A 13,224-nucleotide genomic window follows, 5' to 3' on the forward strand; every position below is an offset into this window, starting at 1 on the left:
TGATGGTTAATTGGAGATAAGAATCTTTCCTTGCTGGGGATGGCTTCCAAACTTGACCCTCAGATCTCAGCTTCCTGAGTAGCTAGGATTACAGGGATAAGCCATGGGTGACCGGCCTATCTTAATATTTTTAATGTAATTTTTTTCTATTTCCAAAATAGAAATTAAACTGCCCATGTCTTCCCCAAATTTCAGAAATGTTTTGAGAATCCCTGATGTTAGGGATGTAAATTGTTAGATGATATAACACAATCAAATTTGAAGTCAAATGTCCTTGATGTTTTAGGGTTCAAAATCTTATATGGAAAGAACAGAATCTCTGTCATTGATACCTTAGTTAGAAAAAGGGAAGCATATAGTCCTCTGGTAACACATGGCCAATGCTATTGTCCTAAGGGGCTGAGACCCAGGCCAATGACTTCATTTCAATGTCATTTCAAGCCTGGATGTGTCTATGTGTCCAGGTAATTCATGAAGTAAATAAGGAATTTAAGATACAATTATTGACAGTAGGAAAGCCCTGATGACACAATTAACCATTGTTAGAAGTTTATATTAATGAATAGCAAGCAAAGGCAAAATTTCTCAGAGAAGGTCAAGGCCGTCGTTCATAGAACAACTCAATAATGCCCAAATATGAAAGAATGGCTCAAAACCTTCTCCGCCATCTTCCAGCCACCCACATTAAAAAACGGTATGTTCTACATTCAATGGCAAGGTAGCCACCCTCACTACTGGAAAAGAAGCTGAAGGGAATGGGGAGGCATGGGATTGGGGTGCATTTTGATAGAAGTGGAGAAAAATTCTGTAGGGAAGAGATGCATTGGAATGCTGGTGTTTTTGGCTTGGGCTGCCTTTGCATTCTCCACTCTATGGTTTTTCTTTTAAGCTGGCTCATGAAACAGAAATGTAGTAAGCAATGATGATAGGTCACTTCTCCAAGTTGGATGTTTTGACTCCCTTTGACCTGATCCTGACTTTCTGGGTCATTCCTTGCTTATCAACCTCCATCCACCTCTCCCTCCTAGCCTGGCTCCAGATAGAAAGTCATCTGAACCTAGAATTAGTGGTTGCATCTTTCCTAAGATTCTTACCCAACATGTCTTTATCACATCTTTCCTATGCAGAAATTCTGTTGTTGTTTTTTTTAACTTGTTGTTATTTTTGAAAAATATTCCCCTTCAGGTGGTATTGGTTGCTTTATATCTGGCTTTCTTTTTTTTTTTTGGATCCAGTCGTGGGGCCTGAACTCTGGGCCTGGGCACTGTCCCTCAGCTCTTCAGCTCAAGGCTAGCACTCTACCACTTGAGCCACAGCGCCACTTCCGGCTTTTAAAATTTTTTTTTCTGCTTATGTGGTGCTGAGAAATTGAACCCAGGACCTCATGCATGCAAGGATAGCGCTCTACCACTGAGCCATCTTCCCAGCCCTGTATCTGGCTTTCTTTCTCTCCAATTCACATTCCTTAGGCTGTTCCTACAATCCCACTACCCTAATGGGATATCAACTCTGTCCTTGTACTGTCTTTGGTACTTCTTTATTGCTTGTAGTTTGAGGCAAAAAAATCAGCTTGAAGCCATCTCTAGTCATCATGTCCCTGAAGATCAGTGAAGTAGGGGACCAATGTTTCTTAAGGTATCTTGTTCTTCTCCATTCCTGCACAAGGCTGGCTTCAAAGGAAGGCCCAATTGATGACTTTGGTCTTTGGTTTATTGAGACAGAGTCTCACTACCAAGCTCAGACTAGTCTTCACTAACATTCTGCCTGCCTCAACTTCTCAAGTTAATCGTTCATGTTGGAGTGAAAGGTTTTTTGTTTGTTTTGTTTTTTGGTCCAGTCGTGGGGCCTGAACTCTGGGCCTGGGCGCTGTCCCTCAGCTCTTCAGCTCAAGGCTAGCCCGCTACCATTTGAGCCACAGTGCCACTTCTGGCTTTTTCCTTTTTGCTTATGTGGTGCTGAGGAATCGAACCCAGGGCCTTATGCATGCAAGGCAAGCGCTCTACCACTGAGCCACCTTCCCAGCTCTGGAGTGAAAGACTTTTTACCTCATTCTATTCTTTATTCTACTTTTATATCTAATACCAAAAAATATATCTGTTTATTTCCTCCACAAATCCCAGGACCTGAGTCAGCACCTGTCAACACCAGAGGCTCTCAATTAAATGTTTGTTGCATGACTATGTGGGTAGCTTGTCTGAGGGAATCTCCAGGGATAGTGAGCCAAGGGCTCTTTTGCAAGCCTGTATCCTCGTAAGAACCTTAGTGTCCAGCAGATCTACACTTGCGCTGCAGCCATTATTTATTTAGCGCCTTACTTACTTGGACTTTTTGAGACAGTGCTACTATGTAGACCAGACAGTCCTTGAACTCTTAATTCTACTCCCTCTGCTTCCCGTTCCTAGGATCGCAGGCATGTATGACCACATTGGTTGTATTCTTCACAGCAGATGGACCTGTTGTGAAGAAATTCAGTATGGGGAGATTGGAACTACTTTGTTCTTCACCTGCCCACGTACCTCCATCTCACGCATGTCACCCATCCTAAAGTCTATCAAGGGAGCTCTTGAGATCTCATCTTTCCTCCTGCATAATGCTCCATCTTCCCCAGGAAAGGCTGAAGTCAAGCAGCCCAGCTATCCTGAGCAAGGTTGGAATAGGTACCCCAGGGAAGATGGATGGCTGTCAGGGGCTGCCTCATGCTGATTGGCTGTGATGAATTGGTGCTAGTTGTTTCAAAGCAAATTATTGCCATCTTGCCATGGCATTATGGGGTTCTCGGGCCCTGAAAAGGGCTGTTCACAGTTCACTTGTTAGTCCTCTTATGCAGCTAGCTTTACCACGCTCTTGATTACCCCCAAGGTGGCAGAAGGGACATATCCCAAGAATCCCCAGACCAATTGCTTTCTGCTGGCTCAATTACCTTCACTACTCTATGTATAAGAGACTTTAATTTTTTTTTCAGTGGGTGCTAGTGGCCCACACCTGTCATCCTAGCTACTCAGGAGGCTGAGATCTGAGGATCACAGTTCAAAGCCAGTCTGGGCAGGCAAGTCTGTAAGACTCTTATCTCCAACAAACTTTTCAGAAAAAGGCAGAAATGACACTGTGGCTCAAGTAGTAGAGTGGTAGCTTTGAGCCAAAAAAGTTGATGAACAGCACCCAAACCCTGAGTTTAAGCCCCAGGACCAGTAAAAAAAAACAAAAACAAAAACAAAAACAAAAACAACCAAGCAAATTATATTCTATGATCTCTCATTCTTTATCCACAACAGGATACTGCCATATTGGAATAATGAGAGAGTCACCTATAATTAGTAATAGAGTGTATGGAACTTATAATAGTGCTTTGGTAGCCTTCAGGATGAAAGGTGCTCAGTAAATGCAAGCCATGATTATTTCTTGACAGCTAAATATAAAATTTTCACTAAATACCACTTAACAATGTTGCTTTAAGGTTATTAATTGGGTCTTTCAACTATACAATGCAATTATCAGTCTAATTGAAAATAATTGGTTGACACAGAGAAAGAAAAATACCCAAAACAATCAGGTAAGCAAAACATTAAGAAAGTTAAGACTTCACTAGGTTCAAAGTTTGCTTTTGTTGAGCAAAGTCAAGCAGCTAGTCTTGACTTAGTGGATAAACATTCTAGTGAAGGGTGAGATGGTGGAAAACGTGTAATTAATCTTGAATACAATGGCTGATAAGGATGAGAAGCTTCTAGAAGTAGCTTCATGTCCCTACTGGAGCTCTCCATCAAAAAAAAAATCTTTTCCTTAGCTTTGCAAGTTGCTATTTTGACATTGTTCCTATGGAATCAAACACATCAACTACCCAGGCCCCACCCCCATATACCTTGTTGCTGGTGGGGAGCGGGTAGAAGTTTCTAGTTTCTATTTAAAACACACTTTGTTGTTCTCACTGTTGTCATCAAAAGCGCTCGGAGTTATTTATTTATTTGTTTGACGGACAGAAGAAACATGGGGAAAACATGAACCACAGATTGTGGTGAGCTTTAGAAATTGGCACAGCTTTATCAACATTTCATGGTTTCTCTGGACTCCTTTCAAAAAAAAAACAAACCCACCTTTCTTTTATAAAGATGGTTTAAACTTTATGTTAGTTAAAATTAGTTAGAAAAATGTCTCTGTCATTTTTCCAGACTCATAAAGTATCGATACTGATGATTTTTTCCTATGAAGTTATCTCCTTGCTACCATGATGGCTGTGCGGTTTAGCTTTCCTTTTTCTTCACCTTTGTGTTCCTTCTTCCTCCTTCCTGCCATGTGAGTGGATCCCAGATGCTGTCGATCAAGATTCCCCAACTGCTTTTACAGCTGGGCCCGCCCACTTTCCCTCTGGTTCAGTAGGAACTGGAGGCCATACCCATAACGTGACAGATTTGTGTTCTATAAGGTGCCTGTCAATATCAGGCTGTTGTGCAAAGAAAGCTCTCTGCACTTGTTCTTTCCTGTTCTCACTATACCAGTGGAGGCCGAGTTGCTCTTGTTCCATATTTGGCTCTGGGCACACGGTGACCCATGCTCTACTTGAACAATCACATGACCAGCCCTGTCAAAGAATATAATTAAAAGGAACATACTGTTTAATTAGACAAACCAAAAACCAAACATCTCAAGCCCTAGCCAATGAGTCACTTATTAAAACAATATTTGATAATGTAGAATTCTATGATCAAAAATTTAGAAACTTTGGAAGTCTTCAGGTCGGATTTTAGCTGTAGCTTACATAGCTTTCCCTACTCTTGTTCCTAAGAATAAGATGTTATGACCAAGAAATTTGAAAATGTTTGTTTGGTTTTAAGGTTTAAAAGTTCTAGAGAGTAAATGAATGTTGTCATTTACTGAAGTCTTTAAAAAACGAATGGTGAATGGTAGAAAATGTGCTATTCAAGAACTCAAAGATCACAGGGCACTGGTGGCTTAAACCTGTAATCCTAGCTACTCAGGAGGCTGAAGTCTGAGGATTGTGATTAGAAGCCAGCCTGGGCAGAGAAGTAGCTGTGAGACTCTCAGCTCCAATGAACCACTCAAAAACCAGAAGTGGAACGGTAGCTCAAAATGGTAGAGCACTTGCCTTGAGGAGAAGAGCTCAGGGACAGCGCCCAGGCCCTGAGTTCAAGCCCCATGACTGACAAAATAAACAAAAAAACAAAAAACAAAAACTCAGATATCCTGATGCTTGCTTTGCTGTGAATGAGTGGGAAGACAAATAAATGGGATAATTTGGATGAGATTTTGGTCACTATAATCTGTAAGATTTCAGCTACAATGAGTTATTATATAACTAACAAATTATTACATTAGTACCTCCTCTATCTGTTCATGCATCTATCTATCTATCTATCTATCTATCTATCTATCTATCTATCTATCTATCTATCTATCTATCTATCGATCTATCTAATCTCTATCTATACAATTTATCAAGGTGGAGTGTTATTTGATGCTTAGCACAAATCTTTGTAGCTACAAAGTAACAAATGAAGGGAGCTGTTTTAGGATGGACGGACAGCATAGAGACTCAACGACCAAATGGCAGACTGAGTCTGGGAGTGAAAGTCTCCTGTATGTAGTGGCCTTGCCTTGCTCGGTAGGAGAGCCGCTGCTGCACTGGAAATGGGATTTCATTTTTTTTTTAAATAAACATGGCATTAGGATGGATGTGTGTGCCAATGAACAAACTTGTTTTTTAATTATGAGAGGAGTTCGTTACTGTTTTAATTACTTAGAAAGTGATTATATAGAAGCGTTGTTGGACCCCACCTGCACCCCTTGGGTGGCTTCAACAATTTACTGCGCTCAAGAACCTATTCAGAGAATATGTTCTTTCAAAAATAAAACACAGTGTCAGAAAAACAGAATTCCTGCTCCTCTTTTGCATGACAAGTCTCCCCCACCTCCATCACCATTCAGTCATTGAGAGTTGGCTTGGACCTCATCTTGAAAGTGATGAAAAGTGAATTTCTATATTTGGCTCCAATTCTGGGAAATGCACGCCAATGATCAATAATAACAATGGTTTGGGGCTACTGTTTAAACTTCTAAGTGGGGACATTTGAAACATAATCTGACTTAATTGAAACCCAAGATACTAGAATAACTTGCTAGCAATCATGGAAAAACAGAAGGTTTACTGTGAAGCACTGTTTTGTGCCTTTCACACAAGAGCAGGAAAATCAGCCCTGTGTGTGTATGTGTGTGTGTGTGTGTGTGTGTGTGCACGCGTGCGCGTGCATGTGCATGTGCGCTCTTCTCTAGGCAAATTATTTCAAACACCTGTTCATGTGTCTTGTGGTTTACTTTTTCTTTCTGCACAGCTACTACTGATCAACTGTCCTTGTGACCTAAAAAGGTATCTATCCTCAGATCCACCTGTCACCCGGAGTTGCTTGGGGACTTTTATTATAACATAATGGTGCTGTAAATAGCAAAGGCAAGTTCTTGACAATTCCAAGAAAATTTCCTCATCAGGAAATGGAGTATTTAAGCCGGAGCTCACCCAATGAGCTTTTTAAGTGTTTGGGGATAGAGACTTGATTCTGACAGGCAACCATAACAGATGTCTTTTGGCCATTGGCTATTCATGAGACTGGGTTTAGGATGAGCTAAGGCCTAAACACAAGGGGTTTGGCTTTCTAATGTAAACAGCATTATCTTTTGGAAATCAATTAACTCCTTGCATGGAGGGACTGAGGAGAGAAGAGGCTCCTGACCCACTATTGTGAACTGGGCTATTTGCTTTAATTAAGAGGAGACAGAGTGGATTATTGTCTCCAACGGAGGAGATGGGAAGAGTCAGAAAAGGACATTTTACCCTATGAACAACAAAGCCCAAGAAAGAGGTGTGTTCTGCATCAGGCTTCTCTAAAGCAAATTAGCTTTCAATCTTAGAAATTTACAGATTCAGGACACCAGCACCAAACAATTAGAAAAATGCAAAGTCCTGGCACCTTTTCCAGCTTGATAAATTGGCCCCTTTCCACCCAAGGGAGATTTGGGAGGATTCTTTCACTACTTTCTTGTCAGAGATTTAGAATTGAGGCGAAAACATCTGTACAAATCAGATCTTCACTGCAAAAAAAAAATGCTTGCGGCATTAATGTGAATCATCAAGCTAAAACTTGAATAAAAATGAATTGGCTAAATAACAGTTTAGTAAATTCATAATCTATAATATCATCTGGCCGAGTTCCCATAATCCTTTTTCTTGCTGGGATGCTTCTATGTTCACCCAAGCCAATGCAAAGAGTGACAGTTTACCTGGCATGTTCATTTACTTACTATAGGGGCTGGCATTCATGGGCGACTTGAAAAGACTTTCCTGTTTCACAGATGTGTCTGAGTTGAGCCATTTCTGTATTCAGTGTGGATAGCTAAGTGATAGCACACAAAGCAGAGATCACAGCATCATTTGTGGCCTTCTGTATTTGTCAACTGTTCACTCATTATGTAGCCTCACCTTGGTATTCTTCAACAAAATGAACCTGCACCAGAGGAGCATTGGTGGCTCATGCCTGTAATCCTACCAGGAGGCTGAGATGTAAGAATCAAGGCTTGAATTCAGCCTTGGCAGGAAAGTCCATGGGACTCTTCTTTCCAATTGACCACCAAAAAGCCAAAAGGAGATGTGTCTAGGGAGCTCCCTAAATAGCTGGTGTCTATGCCTTCAACTGCATTTCTCATCTCTAAACAATTGATTCTACCTGGTTGGCCAGCTATCACCCATGGTCTTGAAAGCCCAAGATTTATTTAGTGCTTAACTGATGGTACTGAGCAACTAACTGGTAGGATCAAACTGGTAAATTTTAATCTTTTTTATGTCACCTGATATATATTTTATATTTACAGTTACTTAAAAACATACCATTTTCTAATTAATTAAGGTAAGTCATTCAATCTTTATATTTATAGATAGCCTAGACTATAAAATAATCTCAGACACAGAGAGACTTCACTTGCTAATACTGATTCATGCAAATGATCACTCCCCTGTTCATTGTTACCTGTCACTGTTTTGAATTCTTGATACACAAACAGTTAACTACAATTGGGGATCAAAATGGGACTCAGATCTTTGTCTCACATGGACTTTGATAGACTGTTGATATTTTCACAACCACCTCTGGTGAAAGTTTGGCTTCTTTTCTTTCTCAGTTCACACACACACACACACACACACACACACACACACACACACACACACACACTCCTCCCCCCCCCCAAAAAAAGAAAACAAATGTGTACCATACAATGTTTCTAAGCATTTATTTTGGCTTAGCTTACTGAACTTACCAATGGCTCATTTGCCTTGCTCATGGAAAGGCCATCTTAGAAAGATCTTGTCTAGGGGCTGGGAATTTTGCTTAGTGGTAGAGTACTTGCCCAGCATGCATGAAGCCCTGGGTTGCATCCCTCAGTACCACATAAACAGTAAAAGCCAGAAGTGGTGCTGTGGCTTAAGTGGTAGTGCTAGCCTTCAGCTCAGGGTCAGTGCCCAGGCTCTAAATTCAAGCCTCATAACTGGAAAAAAAAAAAAAGAAAAGAAAAAAGAAAAGAAAAGAAAAAGAAAAAGAAAAAGGAAAATTAAAAAAAGAAAAATTCCTGTCTAGATCTCTGCAGGTCTCTAATTCACAGGTATAGGGTTGTTGTTGTTGGCTATTGTCTTGTAAGAGAATGACAGACACCTCCTATTGCACACTTTGCCCCTCCAGGTTGGGTATTCTGAGACATTTTAAGATGATCACAGTGGAAAACAGGACCCTGAGTGATGCAGAGCGGCTCTTCACTTTGGAATTGGCTTTGGGCCTTCTGTTGTTGCTAAGGAACAAGGGTGAGGCTTCATTTTCCATCAAGACAAACATGAAACTCACAATTATTCTAGTCATATCCAAGAGAAGGCAGCCATCCTTTACAAAGTTAATCACAGCCCTCCTCTAGGGCCTCAAAACTCTGGGGAAACATTTTGCTACTGACGTTACTGCATTATCAAAAGAGAGACTTTATAAAAGTGTGCGAATTGTCTTACTTTTATAAATGTGGACTTGAACTCTTACGTGCTGCATCTTTTAATTTTCTATTGTTAGTAGGAAGGGGTGCAGATAAGTAATAAGATTAGGATACTAGTTTAAAAGCAGATATCCCCAAATGTGTATTGAGTAGCATAAAAAAGTAATATTCGTTTATCGAATAGTGATCATGACTGGAAATTTGTCCTATAAATGTATCTGAGGAGAAAAACCCCCCTAAACATTAGATATTCTGGTTAAAATAATAATGGCAATATTAATGTAATGATAATAATAACAAAAAAAGAAAGGATTCAGGTATGGTGGTTCATGACTATAATCCCAGCTATTTGGGAAGTAGAGATTGAGAGGAGCTTGTTTGTAGACTAGACCTGGCAAAAGTTAGTTCTAATAGAATAAGCTGAGAATGGCTGCATCTACCTGTAATGCCAGCCCCGTCTGAAAAACAACAAATGCCAAAAGGACCGTAGATGTGACTGGGAGGTCAGGCACCTGCCTAGCAAGCACAAGGCCTTGAGTTCTAAACCCAGTACCACTGATTCCTATACAAGGAGTGGGAGTCTGGTAGGGTGATAGGGGGAATTTTCTAGATGACAAAGGGAAGAACCAGAGTGTAGGGACAGAAGAGTGTAGTCAGATGACCTCTCCGGGGCTGGACACTCTGGAAGTGAGTAAGAATAAGACATCTGAAAGGATACATGTTGTCCCCTTCTCCCCTGGGAAGAAAACACATGAAAGACTGAGAGAAATAACAGCTTGGCTGCAGAATCCTCAAGCCCAGGAGACTAGAGGATCTGTGTCATTACACAACGTGTAGGTGTGATGGTCAGTCCCAGGATGGCTGGTGCTGGTGTCCTCATGTGGTGCCACCCATAGTAAGCAAGGCCCACCTGCACAGGCTGGTGGAAAGCCACTGTGGAAAGTCTAGTGTGGGGCTTCTGAGGTGAGGTGTGAAAAGCGTGATGGCTGCCGTCTTGGAGCGCATGCTCTGGGTAGAAGCAGCTACTATGCCATGAGGACCGAGAGGCAGTCCTGCACAGATATCCCTGTGGCAAGACACCGACACTTCCTGCTAACGGCCAGCCCTGATGGGTCAGGGGTGGGAGGGGAGTAACCCGGAAGTGAATCCCCCAGGTCCTCTGGACCCTTCAGGTACCTACCATAGTTTGGATTGCATGCAGTTTTGGTAGAAATCACAGCCAAAACTCCTGTCTCTGGGATCCAGAATTCCTGACATTGTCCAGATAATCTACATCCATGAGTGTTATGCTGATAACTTTTTCAGCTATTGATCAAGTCATTGATAATATAATCATTCCATAGAATTAATCATTCCAGTAATCATTCCATATCTTTTGGGGGTACATCTGGACATGGCAATGGTCATTTCCCATCAACAGTAAGTTTTATATTCTCTTCCCCATTGAAACTTTCTGATACACATGTGTGTCTTGCTTTTTCTTATGTGGTTTAAATTCACTGTTGCAAAATTTCCAAGGCAAGGATACACCCCATGAGTTGCTTAAATCACAAGATCCCCTTCTGAGCATTTTACCTTTTAACCTTTCCCTCCCTGAAGGTTAAATGGGTCTTTAGGTATTTCCAAGCTCGGCCCCATTCACTCGGCTACCCCACGCTCTCGTTCAATCAGCACATCAATAAGACTCCAGCGAAGCAGTACTGATTTTAAATGGGGAGACAAGTCCGGCCATTGACAAAGGCCATTCAGAGGTATGGGAAAGGCTTGGGAAGGAGTGACAGGCAAGCGTCTTCTCAGGGCCCATGAACGCCATCCTGCTTTTGATTCTCCACTTGATGAATTTCCCCCGACTCCCAGAGCAGCCCATCTCTCCTGCTGTCTCCAGCAGAAAATCCATAGTCACAACCTTTCCCAGCCTCCACTGGGCCTCAGGAGACACAAGGAAGCCACTGGGACCATTGTTCACGCCGCAATATTGAGGCTGTCCAGGGCACAGAAGCTTGGTGAGCGTCAGTTGGCTTTGGGGGGGCCCCCTAGCCAGGGGAGCTCTAGGCGTTGTGTCTCCTGACACAGGCTAGGACCTGCCCCTCCCCTGGGAGGCCGGGTTGGGGATCGTTTCTGTTTGCAGTACGATGTGTAACCTTGGCATGCAATCAAGAGAGAAAATATTCATTATTGCCTGACTGTCTGCCCAAGACAATTTCAATTATTCTGGCATTTCAATGGATGAAGCAACCCTTTAGGTTGGTTGAGGAGATTAGCCTCAAAGGCTCTGTAAATTAGGAAAGTTACAATCAGTATATTATCTGGCAAGGAGCAACAGAATACACCACAGCCAGCAAAGAGAGACAAATTGCTATATTCCGGTTGTGCTTTTGATATATCAATTTACAAGTTGAACATATACATTTGGGAAAGAATGATTTTTGCCTTTCTTAAATCACTTTTAACTGCCTGCTTTCGAAGTTTCCAAACCTGTAACTTGAATCGTTGGCCTGCCTGGTTGACGTTTTGTTTTAAAGCCCAATTTCAGCCAGGAAAAAATATTGCTGGGGACAGAGCTTGGGAATTAATCTTTCCTAAAGTTATTCAAATAATATAATATATGGCAGTTAATCAGAAAATTCCATTTGCAGAAATGTGAATAATGACTCATATAAAGGCTTTTTCTTTAATGGGATGTTTTTTATGTCTTCCCCCACCCCTCTAGATTCATTCTGTTGTGATAATTAGATTTTTATATTTAACACCTTATTTTGCCAAACTTTTCTGATAAGTCTGAAATAAAAATAATCACCATAACACTATATCCCAATTCTTTATAAACAGTTGTAGAAAGACTATTTAGAAAAAGGTTTTCATGATTCTTCAAGTTTTTTTTTTTAATAAACATTTCTGATATCTTTGAACTCAGGTTTTATTTAAACACTAAATGTTTTTGAACAGTAACAGCAGTAGAAAGCCCCCAAAATAGTTTTGAGGGCCAGCAATGGGAGTGCATGCTTGAAATCTGAACTATTCAGGACAGAGGTAGAAGGACTAAGCTCTGAGACTGGCCTAGGCAAAACTGGGAGATCGTATTTGAAAAATAAGGCCAGGGGAGTGGTTCATGTGGTAGAGGACTTGAAGCGCAAGGCCCTGAGTATAAACCCCACAACTGTCAAACCAACAAACACACAAACAACTTTTTTTTTTTTTGGTTTGGGGACAAATGCACAGACAACTTTTGATTCTGATTAGTATTTCTATCTATGCCTAAAATAAAATCCATTTGTCTTGGGGTAAATTTAAGCTATTGTTTACATGCTGGTTCTGAGGCTTGAGCTCAAGCCTGTGAGGTTTGTCACTTGCACCCAAAGCTGGAGCTCTATCACTTGAGCCTCCATTTTCAGCTTTTCGGTGGGTAATGGAAATAGGAATCTCATTGGAGATGACAGACTCCAGACCAGACTCCAGACCAGATCTTCAGATCTCAGCCTCCTGAGTAGATTGGATTACAGGTATGAGCCACCAGTGCCTACCTTTAAGCTATTTTTATTGTTATACTTTAGTAAAAATTGTTTAGCTTTTGGTTAATACAAAAAGTATCATTTGTTACATGGTTCAGGTGAAAGTTAAAATTTGTAATTGGCTTATGTTGTTGTTTAGGAAATAGGTCAGCAATGTCAATAAATATTACAACAAATTTCCAAGAAAGGTCTATAAATAGCATATAACTTTGTTTCCTCCCAAGCACCTGAGAGGACTCTTTATTATTCATCTATGAAACAAATATGAAAACAAATATGAAAAACTCCAGAGGGTCCTTCTTTGCTCTGGAAATATTTACATTTATTGAGACAGGCAGATGGATTGGTTTGATTCTTCATTAACTGATTCTTCATTAACATGGAAAGCCTGATTCTTCACTAACAGGGAAAGATTTTTTTTTAAATTTTAACTGGAAAAAAAAGATTGTATTGGGTATTCATTTGAAAAGGCAGACTTCCATTCAAGTCTGATGTGTTTAAATTCCATTGACCCTGGCCCTTGTTTTCAGTACTGAATTTAACAGGAATTCTCCCGGTGCATTGTCCCCAAAGACCTTGTCAGAAAGGTGTGTATCAATCAATAACACGGAATTCATTTTTCTCTGTCTTGTTTACAGAGGCGGATTCCCCACAAGGGGCAGCGTCCATGTCCAATACAATACCC

Source organism: Dipodomys merriami, unplaced genomic scaffold (genome assembly GCF_024711535.1).
Source record: "Dipodomys merriami isolate MVZ:Mamm:240054 unplaced genomic scaffold, mDipMer1.0.p SCAF_4, whole genome shotgun sequence".
Taxonomy (NCBI): domain Eukaryota; kingdom Metazoa; phylum Chordata; class Mammalia; order Rodentia; family Heteromyidae; genus Dipodomys; species Dipodomys merriami.